We start from the raw sequence: 20,716 nt of genomic DNA, 5'->3' as shown, positions 1-20,716 counted from the left end.
GCTGTTGCTTATCAAGGCTATCTTCATTACAATTATGATATTTTGTAGATCATAAAGATAGACACTAAATATTTGTTCTGCCTTTCCATTGAAAATTTAGTGTTATGATAAAAGCGAGAGCACACAAGGGAGGGGTGAGGATAGGTAAGACACCTAAAAAACTAGCTAGCATTTGTTGCCCTTAACGCAGAGAAACTAAAGCAGATACCTTAAAGCAACTGAGGCCAATAGGAAAAGGGGACCAGAAACTAGAGAAAAGGTTAGATCAAAAAGAATTAACCTAGAAGGTAACACCCACACACAGGAAATCAATGTGAGTCAATGCCCTGTATAGCTATCCTTATCTCAACCAGCAAAACCCCTTGTTCCTTCCTATTATTGCTTATACTCTCTCTACAACAAAATTAGAGATAAGGGCAAAATAGTTTCTGCTGGGTATTGAGGGGGGGAGCGGGAGTGGGTGGAGTGGGTGGTAAGGGAGGGGGTGGGGGCAGGGGGGAGAAATGAACCAAGCCTTGTATGCACATATGAATAATAAAAGAAAAATGAAAAAAAAAATAAATAAAAAGAAAAAAAAAAAAAAAAAAAAAAGAAAATTTAGTGTTGCTTTGGAGTTCTCCTTTGAGATACATTGCTTTCTTGCAGAAATATGGATTTTATTAAGTCAATGTTAACTGAGATTTTTTAAAAGTTACTGCAGTGGCAATCCACTTAAAAGTTGCAAGCTGGTTCTAACAGTACCTTACTATAGGCTGTATTTGTGCTTCTGGAAGAAAATGATGGAAGAATTCCGTATTGGCTTGGTGGAACTGATGCACAAACAACGGGCAAGTCTCGATGTCCTGGGGTGTATGGCTGATGATCACGCGCACACCTGGTTTTACAAGCTTTTGATCAAGTTCTCACCTTTTTTTAGGGTTGTAAGTACATAAACAAGGTTGGCATGTTTTTCTAAGTGAGCTCTCTGATTTTGTAAAAGAATCATTAGGAAGATTATAACACGTTGAGTAAAAAAATAAGAGTATTTTCAGAATTTTGTTCTCCATATGTTAACTTTTATTTTCATTTAAAAATTTTTTTTGTCATTGGTTTTTGCTCCCCCTTCCCCAAGTCTGTGTGTGTGTGTGTGTGTGTGTGTGTGTGTGTGTGTAATAGATTTCCCGTATGGGAAGTGTGGGGAGCCATGGTTGAAAGCTCTGTGTGAGGCAGTGCTGTGTCACTGTGCAGTGTGAGTGTAAAGGGGGGAGGCCAGCTAATGCATAGACAAGAGTTTACACCTACTGTTTTTAAGTCCTCCCAACAACCACATGAGGCACGTTATTATTTCTTTGTACAGATAAGGATTAGCTAAATTATGGGATTTGTTCATGACATAGTTACCAATGGTCAGGTTTTAAAATCCAGGCATTTCTAACTCAAGAATCTAGTTCTTTCTACTACACCAAATGTCCCAGACCTCACGTTTTTGTCTTAGAAATAAAAATATTCACAACAATGAACTCTTGTTTAAACCCCAGGCAGCCTCTCTAGAGCCCTTAATCGTATTCTGGTTCATCAGCTCATAACCAGGTATTGCTGTATGGCGTATTTACATTTACATTGACACTGGGAAGTGCTCTTTAGTATCAGGGACTGTGAGCTGCTGTACCAAACAGCCACTGTTCCCTTGTACCCTAGTAAAGCAGCTCTATTTTCACTGCAGATAGCAATACATTCCTACATTTCCCACACTCCCTTGCAGTTAAGAATGGTCAAATGGCCAATGGTATATAGATATCATTGGGCTACTGGGTAGGGTTTCCCAGAAATACCCATAAAAGTGGCTGACTTAAAAGGACAATGTCTTCTTTTTAAAAATTCCACCGAAACCATTTCCAGTGGTACTGCAGTACCAGGTCAATGTGCATAGTGGATTGGACTATGTCCTATTTTACCTCTCTGCTAAAAAAATCTACTTACTCAATGTGTTGTTTTCAGATGGAGGACATATCAGATATTAAGCTGATGAAAGCAGATACTACACTTGATCTTTAAAAGGCCAAGAAGCAATGGACTATGTCTTTCACTGTCTATTCATTCTCCTTTTCTAATTAGGAAGGAGGTCAAGCTATAACCATGAGCTCAAAAACACATGCTGGGGTAGTTGAAGCTAAGATAGAAAGTTTAGGTCTCTAATAACTTCCAAAAACCCCATGATACCAACCTTGGACTTGACTCGCTGCAGACCCTTTAGTATGTGTGAAAAAATATGCTAATTTTAACAGCCTTATTGAGATATAATTACATACCATAAAATCACCTGATTTAAGTATACAACTCAATGATTTTTAGTAAATTTATAGGGTTATGCAAATCACAAAATCAAATTTAGAACATTTCTATTACCCCAAAATATCCTTCCTGCCCACTGGCAGTCAAGCCTCATTCCCACTTCCAGTTCCACACAGCAACTGATGTGCTTCATAGGCTTGTGTTTTCTGGACATTTCATATAAATGGGATCGTACAATATGTGATCTTTTGCCTCTACTTCCTCTTACTTTACCCTATTCTTGTTAATTTTTTTTACATTCACCCATGCTGTAGCATATGTCAGTAGTTTGTTCCTTTTTAATGCTAACTAACATTTCATTGTATGGTTATACCACATTTAGGCTCTTCATTAATGGATGTGTGGATTGTTTTCACTTTTTGACAGTATGAATAATACTGCTACGAATACATACATGCCTTTGTATAGACGTATTTTTTCTTAGGAGAGGATTGTGCAGGGGAATGTGGTAAATTTATGTTTAATTTTTAAAGAAAGTGACCAATTGTTCAGAAGAGGCTACACCATCGTACATTCCCACTGGTAATGTATGAGCATTCTAGTGTTGCATATCCCTACACAGAATTATTTTGTCTTTGTGACTGTACCCTATTGGGCATGAAGTAAGGTCTTAGTGTCATTCTAGTCTTCATTTCTCTTAAGAAATGAGCATCTTTTCTACACACTTCTGCCATTCTGATTTCTTCTTTGGTAAAATATCTATTCCATTGTTGCCCTTTTTGGGGTGGGTAGCTGGGGCTTGGGGTTTGAACTCAGCCTTGGCCTCATGCTAACTAGCCAGACACTCTACCACTTGAGCCGCTCTGCCAGCCCTATTGCCCAGTTTAAATTGGGTTGTTTGTCTTAATACTGACTGACAAGAGGTTTTTTTATATATTCTAGATTCTAGATAAAAATCCTTCACCAGAAATAGTATTTATGTATTCTTCCAGATTGTGCCTTACTTTTCATTTTCTTAAAATTGTCTTTTTGACATTTTCATGAAACATGAATGTTTTAAATTTTTTTAATTTTTAATTTTAATAAAGGTTATTGTTTAGTTTTTTCTGTCATGGATCATCCCTTTGGTGTTGTGTTTACGGACTCTTTGTCTAGCCCAAGGTTGAAAATATCTTCCATGTTGTTTTCTATAAGTTCTACAGTTTTTGCCCTTACCTTAGGTGTACGATTCATTCTAAGTTCCTTTTTTAAATCCATCTTTTTGCATGCAATACTCAGTTGTCCCAGAACCATCTGTTGAAAAGACCTTTGTCAAAACTCAATGGACTATAAATGTAAAGATTTATTTCTATGCTCTCAACTGTGTTCCTCTAATTTATATGTCTGCCCTTATTCCAATACCATACTACCTTAATTAAGGTAGCTTGATGGTAAAATTTAAAAATTGAAAAGTGTTACTTTTCCACCTTTGTTCTTTCTCAAGATCATTTTGGCTTTCCTGGGTTCTTTATATTTTCATATGCATTTTGGGATAAGTTCATCAATTTTGCCCAAAAGCCTATGGGAATTTTTAAAGGCCTTATATTGATCTATGGATCAATTTGAAGAGAAGAGAGTTGTCATCTCAATAATGTTGGGTCTTCCAGTCCATTTCTTTAGAGCTTTGTTAGTTTCTCTCAGCAACATTTTATAGTCTTTTGTGTATACATTTTACAGTTCTTGTGTTTCCTAATTTTTAAAACCACTGTTACATGAACTTGCTGATACATACTGTCAAATTGAAATCCTCAAATATATATGTAACATAAATCCTGTTTTTATAGAATATGTATACATATGGATGTATGTATGTATACATATAGTCAGTGTCATCCGGTACAATAATCAGTATTTTTAGTTGAAATTAATTGTTTATCACTTGTTTTTATTTATAAGTCTGTTTGGCTTTTATGAGTTAAAACATAAAGAATTAGTACTTGGTTTTACACTTATTGGCTCGATACATTTTTTCCTTTTAACGTATGTCTGTTTCATACTTAAGATTGTGAAAAAGCTTTAGGGTTTTTTTTTTTCCTTTTTTTGAGCTCCCCCTCCCCCCTTTTTTAATGGGCTTTTTCAAGATATGGCCTTGTGAACTGTTTGCCTGGGCTGACTTCGAAGCTCAATCCTCCTGATCTCTGCCTTCTGAGTAGCTAGGATCATGGGCCTGAGCCACCAGTGCCAGGAGAGTTTTTTTCTTTTAAAAAGCATCTTCACCATTTTACTGTTTTCATGCAACATTTGGCTTTTTTATTATTCCCATATTTAAATGATGAAATTACTTAAGTGATACGTATGACTTCATACATCCAGAAGTGGAAGTTTTGTGATTTAAAATCAGGCTCCAAATCCCTTACTGTTTTCTCTACATACATGTTGATGGTTGTTTACTTCCTTAAACTCTGTTGGGGTACAAGAGAAATATAGACCTTTTGGGGGCTTTACTGTCTACCTAGGGAGATAAAGCTAATACCCATGAAATATACTAAAGCCAAAGTCAATATAATAGAGCCCAGCCCAGACACTGTGTTCTGGTGGCATCCATAGAAGTAGACAGCTATGTAAATGAGCTGAGCAATGTGGAAGATGGGGCCAGGCAGCCCAGATCCACGATTGCCCACCCCTTCCCCTTTCAGGAGGGCACGATTCATTCCTTCAGCTGCTGGGAATGTTGGTAGTTGACAGTTCTCAGCTGAGACCCTCTTTAGGAATGCTCAGGGCTGAGCAGAGTTAACCCTGCCCCTGCTAGTGCCCCCATCTCACGAGCAGCATCCAGTGATGGGTCAATGCTGGAACACAAAGGTCTGGCCTTTTTCTCCAGCCTTGGATCAACTCAGAAGAGCCAGCCCAGCTCCAGGGCATCCTTCTGGATCAGTAGGGCTTTTGAAGTTGCATCACAATTCATCTTCCCCCTCTGTCCTATTTCACTGCCTTTATTTCCCCTTAATAAACTTCCTGTCTTTGAATCTTTACCTGAGAGTCTGCTTCCCACGACCATTGATCTTTAAGGTTTCTAGGCACAAATGCCTAGAGGCCGCCAGCATTCCTTTTGTGGGTATAGAAAGTAAGGTTTTGTAGAGGATAGAAAAGAAGGCAGCAATGGAGGGGGACCTTGAATACAGGATGGGATGACAGTCTTGATGGAGAACATCCCAGAAAGTCTTAGTTGGTCTAGGTGTGGTGCATGTCATGGAGTTAGCGGATGGGTAACCCAGATATGAACCTTGACCCAGATATGAACCTTGACCCAGATATGAACCTTGGTCTAGGTGCGGTGCATGTCATGGAGTTAGCGGATGGGTAACCCAGATATGAACCACTTTTTTTTGTGATTCTATACTTGGGGCCCTGAAGCTGGAAAAGGAAGACAATTTTAGATTCCCCTGGCCAATTTTATGGCTGTGTGATTGTAGAGTTTCCTTTTTCTCACTTGAAAAGTAGATTATTTTCAAGACTGAAACAATTCTGATTTCAGGGGCTCTTCACTGGTGTCATGTGACAGGAAACTTCCATGGCCAGATAACTCTGGATGACTCTGGGCTAAACTCAGTCAAATGGATTTCTTTATTTGATGCAATCCAAATCATCTCATATGAACCCACAATGAAGATTTCCTTCACTCCATCCTCAGGGAGCACCTATGGGCTTGTATCTTGCTAGCGTCACACCGAGAAACCCAGGTCCATCACAGAGCAGTAGGCAGCTGATAAATGGATTCTACTGATTGCTATTAATCAGTGGTCTGCATGGCTTTGACCTTAGGCTGAAGCTTTCCAATGACTCATAGTCAAAATAGTGGGTCTTGATTATTTAAATTTGGTAAGGTATTTACTTCAACAATACCCAAAAATCATGTGTATCTTTCAAAAAAAAGTCCTAAAGCTTTTAAACTGTGTAGGGAAACACAGGTATCTAATTCATTTACTCTTCATTGGGTTGGTACTAGCATGACTTTATCTTGAAACATATGGTGGCTGCTGTAAGATGGAGCCATTGAAAAAGACGCTAAGGGGTGTCTGGGCTATGTGAACAGACTGCTACAGTGGATTAGTGGTGTCATAGGTTAAAAGCATTTGCCACCTTATTTTTTGATTCTACGCAAGTGGCCAGATCAAGGTCACCTTTTTTTTGGTGGGGGCTGGGGAACTGGGGTTTGAACTCAGGGCTTCAGTGCTTGCAAAGCAGATGCTCTACCATGGCTCCAGCCACACCACCAGTCCAGTCACCTTTATTTTAGGCCACAGTTAAATTTAACTTATGCACTCCTTTAGCTTTTGCAGACAGAGAATAAAAAATTATATGAACTATCTTAAGTATGCCTTATGCATTATCTCCTCATCTAACTGCGCCAATACTCTCCACCTCTGATAGTAGCAATGGCCTCCAGGTGCAGCTCCACAAGTCCTCCATGTCTTCATTTCCCATAACCAATTTTACCTTCTAGATGTGTCTCAGATCACCTCCCTGTCACAGCTACCACCCCATTCTACAAACAGTCACCTCTCATCTCAACACTGCAGTCCCACAGTCTCCCCACCCTGCTTTTTCACCCTTTAAGTCCCTCCTGTAATCTACCTGTCTACCTATTCAAGTGTGTCTCCTTCTCAAACCCTTTAATGAATTCCTCAGAGTGAAGCCTAAATTCCTGAATTACAGGTCTCCCATAACTGGGCCCACCTTACCTCTGCTCTTATTTCTTGCTACTTGCTTATACTGTAACAAAATCAATCTGCTGAGCTGCCTCAGTACTGTTCCTGGCTTCCACCCTGGGTAGCACCCTGAGCCTGAAATGTTTTCTCCACCCTGCCCTTCACCTGACCAGTTAGCTCCTACTCATCACAGAAACACAGCTCAGCTGTCACCAACTCCAGAAAACCTTACTACTCCTCCCCTCTTCAGGCTTGATAAGTTCCCTAACCAATTATAGATGTTACCTTATCAAGACATAAGACAAATATGTATTATACAAAAAATTACATCTAGAATGGGAATGTGTCCGATTTCAACTCTGTATTCCTTATACCTATTAACATGCCTGCACTATGTTAAACACCCAATAAAATGTGTAGGCCAAATGAATGAATTAAATATCCATGATGAATAAAACTAAGTTAACAGTAGCCATCAACATCAGAACTTGACCAGTATTCAGGTAGAGTTTTCTTTGTGGGTTCAGAATGTACTTTCTACACAAGAATGAATACAGAATTTTTAAACCTGTAGAAATCACTAAGATAGAAAGAAGAAAAATAGAGGGGACAAATCAATTTGATTTATAATATATTTATAATATATGTATATATGGAAATGTCCCAGTGAAACTCCCTGTATAGCTGTCTTAAGCAAACAAAAATGTCGTTTTTCAAAACTGGAGAACAGGAAATTGAAACAGGTCCTATCTGGGGTTGCTACCAGTGGGAGGGGAGAGGATATGAGGAAAGGGTGAAGGAGGCTGAATATAGTAGAAATATTATGTACTCGTGTATGAAAATGGGAAAATGAGACCTGCTTAAACTATTCCAGGAATGGGGGAAGAGGGATAAAGGAGAATGATAGAGAGGGTGAATTCAACCATGATATATTGTAAGAACTTTTGTAAATGTCACAATGTACCCCCAATACAACAATAATATGATAATAAAACATAAAGAAAGAAAAAAGAGTGATTGCCATGCATGGCTGGTGAGGTCTGAAGGGAAGCGAGTTCCATCTTCACCCACAAGAGCAGCACTGAGCAGATTCTAACAGCCTCAGTGTGTAAAAACAGCACGGACTCTGGATTGCATCTGGCTTCCAGTGAAAGAAAATCACTTTGAGAAGGGCTTAGTCCAGTTGAAAGTACTTTTCTCACTTTTGTCTGGCCATTTGCCCACATCTATAACCCCTGTGGCTGTCTTTTTTAACTACCTATAGTTTGGTTTGTTTTCCCTCATGGATTGCTAAGAAAAGAACACCTTCTTACAACTGATTAAATCAGATTTAAGTTAACCCAGGTGACCCTGTGGTGAGTTACTGACTGGATTAGTGCTTCTTTGCAACTAAAGCTTTTTTATGACTGTAGAGGAGAAACTGAGTGTACTCCATCACCTGGGTAAACTCCTCCTTGTACTTTTGTCACTGCATTCTCACACTGTACAGGAAGGACTTCCGACCATCATGGGCTCTAAGTCTTGATTTTGAATAGCCTCAGGAATACCATTTCTCAGACTCTTCGTAGTAAGTGTGTTCATTGTTTTGATTTACCTTTTCATACATCCACCTATAAGCTGCTACAGTCCAGGAGCCCAAATTTAAAATAACATGCAGTTCTCTTTCATTCCTCCTATGGTAAGATAGATCTTCAGCAACTCTGGTTGACTGAAGCCTAGATACAGACCCTAAGCTAGACAAACCACTCACCAGTAACCAGCAGACAGGTTTACAAAGCTTATACATCCTACACCCATCTAGAACAGGCATGACAATGAAGGAGGAAGCTGTAGCTGGGTGGAAATTTCACCCATTCTCAGATGGTGTTAAATGAGAAAAGGCATTTCCCACCTTTGACAGTTCTTATCACCTGGCCCCAGAATGCTGTGTCTACACTCAAGTTCTAGGGAGAAGAAGCTTCTCTCCCTTCCCCCTCTCCATGAGGATTTCCTAGACACCTCAGGTTCTATCTTTCCCAGGAAGGAGCAGCAAGGGGCCATGGCAGAGCACAGCATGGGGTCCCCAGGGCCAGCAGCTAGGCCTTTGTGTGACCATGCATCTGGAGCAAGGAATCACTGCCACCAAGACTGCCTTCTGTCATCAGTGCTGTGAGCTGTGCCAAGAGCTGTGTACTCCTGGTCTCATATAGCTCTTACACTGTGAGCAGACAAAGAGGTTTGGAGAAACTGAGCAACCTGCCCAAGGCTGCAGAGCAAGGATCAGCTATGGCAACATGGAGGCCCTAGTCTAGTCTATGGACAGACACATCACAGGTCTTCTTCCTTTCTGACAACCCATGAGTTTTCAACATTAACAAAATCATACATTCCAGGTTTTGTATCTTAAAATGAAAAAAAACCTTAACTGTGTTCTCTGCTTGAGCTGTCTATTGCTTTAAAGCAGTTTATTTCAGCTTAACACAACAAACTTTATCTCCGACTCTCTGATGGTCAGGACTTCCCAGGCTGCTTAGCTCTCAGGAGCCTCCAGTCAGAATGTCCACTGGGCTGCAGTCATGCAAAGACTTGACTGGGGCTGGAGGGACCTCCTCCAAGAGGCCTCACTTCCTCACCATGTGGTTTTCTCCACAGGCTGTTTGTGTGTTCTTAGGACATAGCACCTAACTCCAGCCAGTGCCAATCATCAGAGAGAGAGAGAGAGAGAGAGAGAGAGAGAGAGAGAGAGAGAGAGAGAGAAAGAGAAAGAGAGCTCTGCCGTGCCTCTTTTGACCTAGCCTCTGAAGTGGCTGGTATGCAACTTATGCTTTTGGTCTCTCTTCTATAGAGTAAAGTCACTACCAGCACACTTAAAGGGAGAGGAATTAAGCTGCACCTCTTCACGGGAAAAGTATCAGAGTTTATGAACAGGTTTGAAAACTACTCACCCTCCCTAACATATATCCATATATCTTCTGAGGCAAACAAAACAAAACAAAACTAGAAAGGAAAAACAAGCACCACCACCAAAAGGACATTGCTTTGCTTTTTCTCTGTTCAACTGTCACTTGTATGTTCCAGCCATCAGTGGCTCCAGAACTGCTTCCCAAGGAAAAGGTTGCTTGCATAGCAGGGAAATGGCGGAGCTTAGGAGGTCTAGAAGAGGAGCAATAATAACAGCTTGTCCTCTTGATGAAGCCCTGAAACAGGCCAGTTGCTATCTAGATTCTGACTCCCGCTCTCTGCAGGCCAGTGGCCGGAACGGGCCTCCCCACAGATTGTCCTTTTTCTCTTCCTGTGTCCTCAGGTGAAGCCAGGCCTCAGAGAATGGGAGTTGCCCCTCCCTCCAATACTTCCACCCTCAAGGCAGGTGACTTAGAGAATCAGGCCCTAGGAGTCCTCCTCCTGAGCTCATAGAACTTGGTTGGGATCTTGCTTGGGATTAGTCAGGTATCTTCAAGAGGGGATCACACAGGTTTGAATGATACTGAACTTGTTTATAGGCTCACACACCTCACAGCCTAAAGAACTCTGCTGTCACCATGGCCAGCTCTCTTGTGATGAGTTTAAGGTGATTTCTTTTAGCTAAAGGAGCAAAACCGGTTCTAAAATCAAAGTATCAAAGTATTTTTACTGCGTCCATCACTACCTTAATCAGAACAAACATTAGAAACTTAGTTTCTAATGAGGGGAAATCAAACACCAAGACTACATACTTGGAATTACAGTTTCTCCCTCTGAGAGGAAATTATTAAAATTTCTAAAAATCATAATTATAGACAAGTCATTTCAAAAAAACAAATTTACTGGGATTTGAACTCAAGGCCTCATATACTTGCAAGGCAGGCACTCTACTGATCAAGCCACCCCACCAGCCCTTTTTTGTGTTGGGTATTTTTAAGATAGGATCTCATAAACTATTTGCCCAAGCTGGCTTTGAACCTTGACCCTCCTGATCTCTGCCTTCTGAGTAGCTAGGATTATAGGCATGAACCACTGGTGCCAGTTAACAAGTTATTTATAGATAGATAGATAGACAAAAAGATAGATTGAAATGAGTTTATCAGCAGAGTATAGAAAAATTTTATTTCTTTAGCTTTTGTTTTGTCTGAAATTAAATGAATTTTGCATTCTAGGAGTAGGGGTAGCTACTAAAATAAATAACCCAAACCTGAGGAAAAGTAAAGAAAAAAGGAAAGTGTGTACCGCTGTCCACTGATTCAGCCTGTAACTATTTCTTGAGGTGACCCCTGGGCTTTGGGTGGTTCCTGGATGCCAGAGGCAGATGTGAGCAAATCCAAGTCCCTGACATCCTAAGGCTCCCATGACACTGAGTATCAAACAGTAAACGAGCTCCTCTGTAGTATTTAAAGTGTGGTTAAGTGCTGTAAAAAAGTGAAAGCTGAGTTGGGGGATGGGGAGGGTGGGAGCAGGGAGAGGCATCCTTGCAGGAGACATGTGACTTTATACAGGGTGGTCAGGGAAGGCCTCACTGTCACTGCTAAGTGACATTTGTGGAGATACCTGAAGAAAGTACTAGAGCAAGTCCCAAGATACCTGGAGAAGAGTGTTCCAAGCAGAAGCAGCAGAGTTCAAAGGTCCTGATGCCGGAGAGTGCTTAAAGTGATCAAGACAAGTGAAGAGGGAAAACAGGTCCCCTGGTGCTGGAGACTGTGATGTAGGTCTCCGCAGGATCTTTTTTTTTTTTTTTTTTTAGCATGTAACAGTTGTACAGGGGAATACATTGTGATATTTACATATGTGCTTACAATATATCTTAGTCAGATTTACCACCTCCATTGTTCTCCCTCTTCTCCCCTCCCCCAATTCTTAGAACAATTTCAGCAGATTTCATTCTTCTATTTCCATATATGAATACAAAATACTCTGATCATATTCACCCTCATTCCCCCTTTCCTTGTGTCCACTCACCTCTTACTGATACCCAACCCCAGAAAAGACCTGTTTTTCCCCCCGCCCGTTATTTTTTGTAAGTGTATATTGTTCAGGCCTGTGTATAACATGCTTTAACCAAATTAACCTTGCCCGTTACTTACTCATTCTCTATCACCTTGTCCCTCCAATATTCAACAGCTTACAGTACAGTGCATTATATTGTATTCATACATAGTTGGGTTCTTTCAAAATTTTTCATTCTGACATTTTCTTTCCCTTTCCTACCTCCCATAGTCCCCTCAGACAGACTCACTAATACAATTTTGTTCTGTCTCTCACTATATATGTGTATATATCTATATATACACATATGAGCTTCCACATATGAGGGAAAATATGTGACCTTTGACTTCTGAGCTTGGCTTACTTCACTTAACATAAGGTTCTCTAGTTCCATCCATTTACCTGCAAACAGCATAATTTCATTCTTCTTTATGGCTAAATAAAACTCCATTGTGTTGTATATATACCACATCTTCTTAGTCCCTTCATCAGTCATGGGGCATCTGGGCTGTTTCCAAAGTGTGGCTATTGTGACTAGTGCTGCAATAAACATGGGTGTGCAGGTGGCTCTATCACATCAGAGCACGTTCCTTCTGATATATGCAGGAGTGGTATCACTGGATCATATGGCAGTTCTATTTTTAGTTTTTCAGGGACCTCCATGTTGCTTTCCATAGCAGTTTACTAATTTACATTCCCACCAACATCGAGGAAGCATTCCTTTTCCCCACATCCTCCTCAGCGTTTGTTGTTGTTTCTGTTATTGATGATCGCCATTTTGACTGCAGTGAGGTAGTCTCGATTTGCATTTCCTTTATGGCCAAGGATGTGAGCATTTCTTCACGTTTATTGGCCATTTGTACTTCTTTGAGAATTGTCTGCTCAGTTCATTTGCCCGTTTATTCAGTGGGCTGTTGATTCTTTGCAGGGTTGGCTTTCTGACCTCCCTGTATATTCTGCTTATTAATCCCTTGTCAGATGTATAGCTACAAAGATTTTCTCCCATTCTGTAGGTTGCCTCTTCAGTCTGGTGACTGTTTCCTTTGCTGTGCAGAAGCTTTTTAATTTCATGTAATCCCATTTGTCAATACTTTTTCTTAACTGCTAAGCTATTGGGGTTTTAGTCATAAAGTTATTACCTATGCCTATGTGGTCCAGTGTGTTCCCTAATTTTTCCTGGATTAATTTTACTGTTTCAGATCTTAAATTAACATCTTTAATCCATTTTGAATTGATGCTAGTACAAGGTGAGAGACTGGAATCCAGTTTTAGTCTTCCACAGATGGAAATCCAGTTTTCTCAGCACCATTTGTTGAAAAGGCTGTCTTTTATCCGATGCATATTTTGGGCACCTTTGTCAAAAATCATAGGGCTGTAGTGCATGGGTTTTCTGTTTCATAGGTCTTCATGTCTGTTTTTGTGCCACTGCCATGCTTTTTTAACTACTATGGCTCTGTAGTATAGTTTGAAGTCAGGTGTTGTAAAACCTCCTGGGTTGCTCTTTTGACTCAGGATGGCTTTGGCTATTGAAGGTCTTCTGTGCTTCCATATGAACTTTTAGATTGACTTTTCTATCTTGGTGAAGAATGTCATTGGAATTTTGATAGGGATTATTGCATTGAACATATGATTGCCTTCGGTAGTATAGACATTTTCACAATATTGATTCTGTTGATCCATGAGCATGGGATGTTCTTCTGTCTTCTGATATCTTCATTGACTTCTTTCTTTACTGACTTTCATTGTATAGGTTTATCACCTCCTTCATTAAATTTATTCTTAGGTATTTTAATTTTTTGAAGCTATTGTGAATGATATTGTTTTCCTTATTTCTCTTAGACTGTTTGTTCTTTGTGTATAGAAATGCTGATTTTTTTGTATTGATTTTGCATTTTGCTACTTTGCTGAAAATGTTCATGAGATCTAAAAGTTTTTGGTTGAGTTTCTAGAGTCTTTCAGGTATAGGATCATATCATTTACAAATGGGGACAATTTGACTTCTTCTTTCCTTATTTGAATCCCTGTATTTCTTTCTCCTATCTTCTCGCTCTGGGTGGAAGTTCCAGCACTATGTTAAATAAGAGTGGGGAGAGTGCACACGCTTGCATTGTTACTGACTTTAGAGGAAATGGTTTCACTTTGTCCCCATTTAGGATGATGTTGGCTATAAGTTTGTCATATGTAGCCTTTATAATGTCAAGTAATGTGCCTTCTATTCCTAGTTTCTTCAGAGCTTCTATCATGAAAGGATGTTGAATTTTGTCGAAAGCTTTTTCTTTGCAGGCTCTTAGCAAAGCTTTGACTACTTGAATGAGATGGAGGCTACTAGAGGGTTTTGAGAAGTAATAGAATCAGATTATTATTTTTAGTTATTTATTTATTTAGTTTTGGCAATACACCACTTGAGTCCTTTCCCCTATTTTTAGTTTGCTTTTTCATATAAGGTCTTGTACTTTTGCCCAGGCTGGCCTTAGACCTTGATCTTATCTCTGCCTCCTGAGTAGCTAGGATTACACATATGTGCCATGACACCTAGCCTCGGATTATCTTTTTTAAAAATTGCTCTAGTAATATTATTGAGAATAAATTAAGGTGGGGGAGGTTGGCAGAAGTAGGAAGTCTTAATAGAAAATTTTTGCAACAATCCAGTAAAAGATGATGGCAGCTCGGAGCAGAATGGTAACGGAGGAGGTGACGCGAAATGGGCAGACTCTGGATATCTGAAGGTTCAGCTTAAGAGGATTTGCTGATAGGAGATAAGAGTCAGGGAAGAGTCAGGACCACCCCCAGGTTTCAGGCCTGAGCAATTGAAAGCCTGAAGTTGTCGCTTGCTGAAGTGGGGAAGGTGGGAGTGGGGAAGGTGTGGGGTGGAGTGTGAGCAGATCAGGTGTTGGGAGAGATCAGGAGTTCATTTTAGCAGAATGAATATGAGACTCCTATTAAATACGCAAGTGGAAGTGATGAGTTGGCAGTTAAAGAAGTCTGGAGTATCTTCAGATAGAGGTAGATGTTCTAGAGTCACCAGCCAAGAGATTGGATGGTGCTTCCAAGAGAATGAATTTATCTAGAGAAGAACTCCAGGGTCTGCTCTTTGGCTATTCCATTGTAGCTCTGTGCAATAGCTTTCTATGGTGATGGAAATTGTCTCTTTCTGCACTGTCCAGTGAAATAGCCAGCAGAACTATGCATCTGTCAAGCACTAAAACATGACTAGTGCAGCTATGGAGCAAAATTTTTAGTTTTATTTAATTTAAGTAGCCTCATGTGGCTAGTGGCTGCCATAGTGGGCAGCAAGCTGCCATGCCTGGGTAAAGTGGGAGAAGTGAGGAGGGAGCAGCAGAGCGGAGGCCTTCATACAGGAGAGGAGACAGAGGAAGTTGGAAGTCTTAGAAGCGACCATGTTTCATGGATCTAACAGGAGGAAACTGAGAATTGATCCTGGGATTTAGGGAGTATAGTCATTTTATTTGTGTGGTGGAGACAAAAGCCTGACTGGAGGGTGTTCAAAAGAGAACAAAGGGGAAAGAAAACTGTAGACAGCAGGTCTGAACAACTGCTTGTTCTTGTTGTCTAAGAGAATGTAGGAGTGAATGGACTGGGAAAATGTAGAGGAGACCAGGGAGACCAAGGGCGCACTTGAGCTTAGTGGTCACGAATTTAAAGTGTGATCCATTAGTACAGTTGTGTATTTTTCTCCAGCCCCATGTGTCAGCCTGAGAGCAGGCACAGAGCAACAGAGAGCTGAATTTATCCAAGTGAGTATGAAGTGAGGTGCAGTGAGAGAGTTGGTGGTTACAGTAACAGGTCAGAGAGTGTAAGATATGTGTAGAGAAAGAGAGGAGCTCAGCGTTGGAGCAAGAAAGAGTCCATGATGCAGGGACAGCTTGGAGCCCAGCAGCTGGCATATGGGAGGTGCTGATAGAGGTCTGCTTCCTCCTTCTTCCTTTCCTCCTCAGCTCCCTCCTGAGTTTAATTTCCTCTGAGGGAAGTTATTTCTTTCCATTGGTATTTGCATGCTAAAAGTCAAAGGGGTGTGTGTGTGTGTGTGTGTGTGTGTGTGTGTGTGTGTGTTTTCCTGCCTTGTACCCATTGCAACCCCTAAAAAAATAAGTAACTGATAAAACATGTCTGTGCCCCCCATGACCATGGGGCATTCACTTAATTTATCATCCCATCCATGTGTTGACATTTCAGTGACAGAAAGTATTTTGAAAATAATGAAAAGCACCTTAACCGTGTCATTTGTAAATAAGAAAATAACTGAGTGCACCTACACCCATATAAACTCCCAATTTTTAATCATATTTTTTCAGCCTGAAGAAGTAGCATCACTTTCAGGGGGATTCCTTCCACGTATTAATAAATCAAATATCTGAAAGTTATTCTTGACTTCAAGTGAAGCACTACTGATTGTACAGATGGAGCATTGCGTCCTTCCTTGAGAGGACCATTTCTTACCTGTCTTGTTTCATACAAGACATATCAATTTCCTAGCGTGAGTGTCCTAGAGCCTTGGGGTCAGGAAAGAGGTAACATGAGTGGAGCGGGCAGGAAGCCATGCCAGACTGATTGTCATGCATAAGGGACAGACAGATGCATACTGGACCCATTCCACTTACCATCAGGGAGAAACCCTACGCCAGTGTAGCCATCAAATCCAGATTATGGTGACTAATGCTAACAGAAGAGTCCACACAGCTTTCTACAGTCAGCCCTACCAGATCTGTACTCTGCACTGTGGACCCAGATGGATGCAGGATTAATCTGTCACCAAGCCAGGGCAGGCAAATGCCTGGATGACAAGGATTGAAACTTGAATAGTTCCTTAGTGTGGAGATTGGCAGTGATACTGCTATGATGCGGACACAGTAACCATCTTGTAGAAAGAGAATTAGGACTAGAGAGATGCGAGCCCCATCTGCCGTCTCCTCTTACTCCAGTACTTTATGGAAAGCTACAGCCTAAACTGGACATTCTTTCTCGGTTTCAGCATTCATTTTGTTTATTTGCTTTTCTTTGTCTAAGAAAGAAAACATGTGCTTTTTCTTTTCTTTTCCCTTTTTTTTCCAGGGTAGGCAGGCAAATTTAAAACAGTCTTTCACAAACTCAGTTTGTCTTCCTACGCTCATTCGGCATCTGTTTTTAATTAGAAAAATAGTTGACACTTCTTAAATATTAAGAATTCTGATTTTTGATTGTCAGAGTGGCTCAAGTGATAGAGTGTGAGACCCTGAGTTCAAACTCCAGTGCCAACCAAAAAAAAAAAAACCTAAAAAAAAAGGAATTCTGACTTTTTTCAATTATCAATAGACTTTTTGGGAGGAGGGCATTCAGCTTGGCAGTATCAAATGATTTGCTTATTTTTGCCAAGCTATCCCTTGGAACCAAAAACTCTCAAATTGTGAAGGAGGTGATAAACGCTATGTGATTTTTTTCCCTTGACCTAATTTGAAATTAAATTGCAAGTTTTCATCTAGTTATCGGTGTCAGTAAGTGTTGACCTTAGCTGGGGAGTTATTTTGCCCATAAGTCCAGCTGGCTCAGTCAGTGCTGGCCCTGTGACAGATCTGCAGTTAGAGCCCTTCTGAGCCTGCCATGGCCTCAGTTCAGTGAGAAGGAAGTGTGGCCAAAAGCCCTCACCAGGCCTAGCTCACAACAGGCCTCACCAGGCTTAGCTCTCAAGTTGGCAGGCAGCCTCTTCACACCCAGGTGAGCTTCACCCAGCTTCACATGAGCAAGTGGCCACTTGACCAGCATGATTACATTTGAATTAGTAACAGTCATAGTCACAGAGTGACATTCCCTGCATGGATCCCAAGGCCCTGAAGTGAGAGAACTTCCTGGGAATTGTGTTTATTCATTCATTCAAATATTTCTTGGACACCTTCTGTATGTCTGGCCCAGTGCTAGATGCTAGACCTACAAGAGCAGATATGGAACACACAGTCATGGAGAAAGTCAACATTACGAATCCCTAAAATTAATAGCTACAAACTGTGCTAAGGGCTGAGAAAGAAAACAAAGTGTGCTGAATGCATTAAAAAACAGAACCAATGTAGAATGGAGCTAAGAAAGGTCTCCAACTTTAAGCAAGAGAAGCAAAAGGGGGTCGGTGTCCAGGATGAGCAGCAGTTTGTGTGAAGGCCCCGGGCAGGAGCAAGCTTGACTTTTCCAGGAATTGCAAAGACCAGGAGTGGCCTAGTGCTTAGCGGGTGTGTTAGGCAGCTTTTCATCACTATGACACCTAAGAAAGTCAGCTTATAAGGAGAAGAGGTTTATTTTGGATCACAGTTTTGGAGGTTTCAAGACTGTGGTTGCTTGACCCTGTTGCTTTTGGGCCTGTGACAGCACAGTACATCATGGTGGGAACGAGCACATGACACAGGAAGCCTGTTCATCTTATGGTGGCCAAGAAGCAAAAAGAAAACCAAGAGATGGGAAAGGACCTTGTTACCAACACCCTCCCCCAGTGATCTCCCTCCTTGCACTAGGCCCCACCTCCTAAACATTCCATCACCTCCCAAGAGCCACTGGCTGATGACCAGGCCTTTAACACATGGGCCTTTGGGGGACATTTACGATCCAAACTAGAGCAGTGAGCAAGATTTCGAGAGGTCTGAGGATAGAGCAGTATCAGTTCTAGGGATTTAGGATTTCATCCTAAATGTTGTGGAAATGACCAAATAAACAAAGCTGGATACCATCTGATTAAAATTTTAGAAGTATTTTTAATTCACAAAGAGTAAGGCCACAGCCCTTAAAATTTTTTACAACATTTTGGGTACTAAATTCCCAAATAGGGCAGCTAGATGAGTGAGGGGGCCTACATTCCTTTCAAAATGGTATTCTGTACTGCCTAAAGTGAGTCACAAGTCTGATTGTTTCTGTTGTACTTACAGCTCTGCTACAGAAATGACTTCTATTCTTGGAAGATGAATTTGATTTTCAAAACCTTGAAACAAAGCACAGTAGCTCACACACACCATTGGTACAAGTGATGTCAGTACAACTGGAGTCTCAAAGCAAATGCATCTTCACAGTTGCGTGAGAGGGGAAGTGAAGGTGTCTGAGCATAATGGATGGGGCTCATTTTTCCAGCTTCTTTTTTTTTTTTTCTTTGATTGAATGTCAGGAATGAAACCAAACTAGCCCTATGGTTTTTTTAAAATATCATTTGATGAGGAGAGAGGACATATCAGATGGGGAAGATAGGCTTATCTACACAGTACTGGATCTCAACAAAACTACTATTTTTTTTTTTTTTGGTGGTACTGGGGCTTGAACTCAGGGCTTTGTGCTTACAAGGCAAGTACTCTATGGCATGAGCCACACATCCAGCCTTTTTTGCTTTGGTTAATTTGGAGACAGGATCTCATATTTTGCCCAAGCTGGCCTGGAATCCAGGCTGGCCTGTACTATGATCCTCTTATTTCTACTATTATAGAGATGACAGGTGTAGACAGCTTTTTCTGTTGAGATGGGGTCTTGCAAACTTTTTCATCCTGGCTGGCCTGAACGTGATCCTCCCAATCTCAGCCTTCTGCACAGCTGGGATGACAAGCACACACCACTGCATTCAGCTATTGGTTAAGACCCATCTCCTGAGCTCTTTGCTTAGGCTGGTCTTGAACCACTATCCTCCCGATCTCAAGTAGCTAGGATTGCAGGTGTGAGCCACTGGCACCTGGCTACTTCAGGTTTTTTTGAGATAAGGGCTTGCTTTTTGTCCCTACCAGCCTAGACCTTAATCCTCTTGTTTGTGGTTCCCTGTGTAGCTGGGGATGACAGGCTCATGCCACCACACCCACCCGTTGGTGGAGATGGGGGTCTCTCAAACTTTTTTTGCCCTGGATGGCCTCCAGTCATCATCCTGATCATCCTGATCTTTGCCTCCCAAGTAACTAGTATTACAGGCTTGTACTACTGCACCCTGCCAAGGTTGCTATTTTCTTCATAGCATTTTTAGTCAATAAGGGAAAATCTTGAGCACCTTCAGTAAGTGAGCATTTTATGAACCAGGTTATGTGTCTGAAAGAGGCTGTCTTCCTTGTTCAAAAAGAAAAACTGGTTTAAATTAGAATCTTGGAGGAAGTTGCTTGTAGAAGAAGAGAAACTTTCTTAATTTCATAGCTTTGAGGTAAAGCAAGTTAATAAGACCATTCAATGTTCTAGCATTTTTATTAAACTTCAGAAAACTTTTTAGACTAGCATTTGTTCTTTCAGCAACTAAAATCACTCAAACATTTCTTCTGAGGAGAAGAGAATAAGAATGATGACAAGAATAGGACCAGTTTCTGCTTAACAGGCCATGGAAAAGCTGGTTGGAGAATACAGCTGAGGAAACGCTCAGGTTCTAAATCCCCTTGTAACTAATAGGATTTCACACTACTCCTGTATTTTAAAAAAATGATTGCAGGACCATTGATGAGTTTTTATAGGGATTAGGTTAACAGTTAAATCATAAATTACTATGTTCCATCTTAATGATACACTAGGAAAATAAATCAGCAATTGATGAGCAAATAGTTTTCAGAAAAGATGTGATACATAAATGATGTCCCTTTTCGTCATGCTTTACTGTGAATATTTTTAAGATAGTAACTGATTTTCACAACTAAATTTTCATAATGAACTAATGACCCAGTGTTCAGATCTTGAAATATTTTCCATAACATAAGATGGCCTAGTGGTACACTCCTGTAATCCCAGAATTTGAGAAGCTGAGGCAGGAAGATCAAGGCTAGCCTGGGCTGCATAGTAAGACCCTGTCGCAAAAATAAAAAAGCATCACCTTTATCTTCATTAAATTTATATAAGGAAAA

At 40.7% G+C, this 20,716-nt stretch overlaps 1 protein-coding gene and 1 non-coding gene across 5 annotated transcripts in view; one reads left to right on the top strand and one right to left on the bottom strand.

The window, feature by feature from the left end:
* Schip1 (schwannomin interacting protein 1) overlaps window positions 1-20,716 on the top strand; it is a 708,363-nt gene that overhangs the window by 629,727 nt on the left and 57,920 nt on the right. The window lies entirely within an intron of this gene.
* Window positions 1,853-2,050, bottom strand: LOC141423517 (U2 spliceosomal RNA). Its single transcript, XR_012448378.1, has one exon. It is a non-coding gene; the product is annotated as a U2 spliceosomal RNA (small nuclear RNA).

Source organism: Castor canadensis, chromosome 5 (assembly GCF_047511655.1).
Source record: "Castor canadensis chromosome 5, mCasCan1.hap1v2, whole genome shotgun sequence".
Taxonomy (NCBI): domain Eukaryota; kingdom Metazoa; phylum Chordata; class Mammalia; order Rodentia; family Castoridae; genus Castor; species Castor canadensis.
Note: the sequence above shows the minus strand (reverse complement) of the source record. Positions and strands in the feature narration are given on the sequence as shown.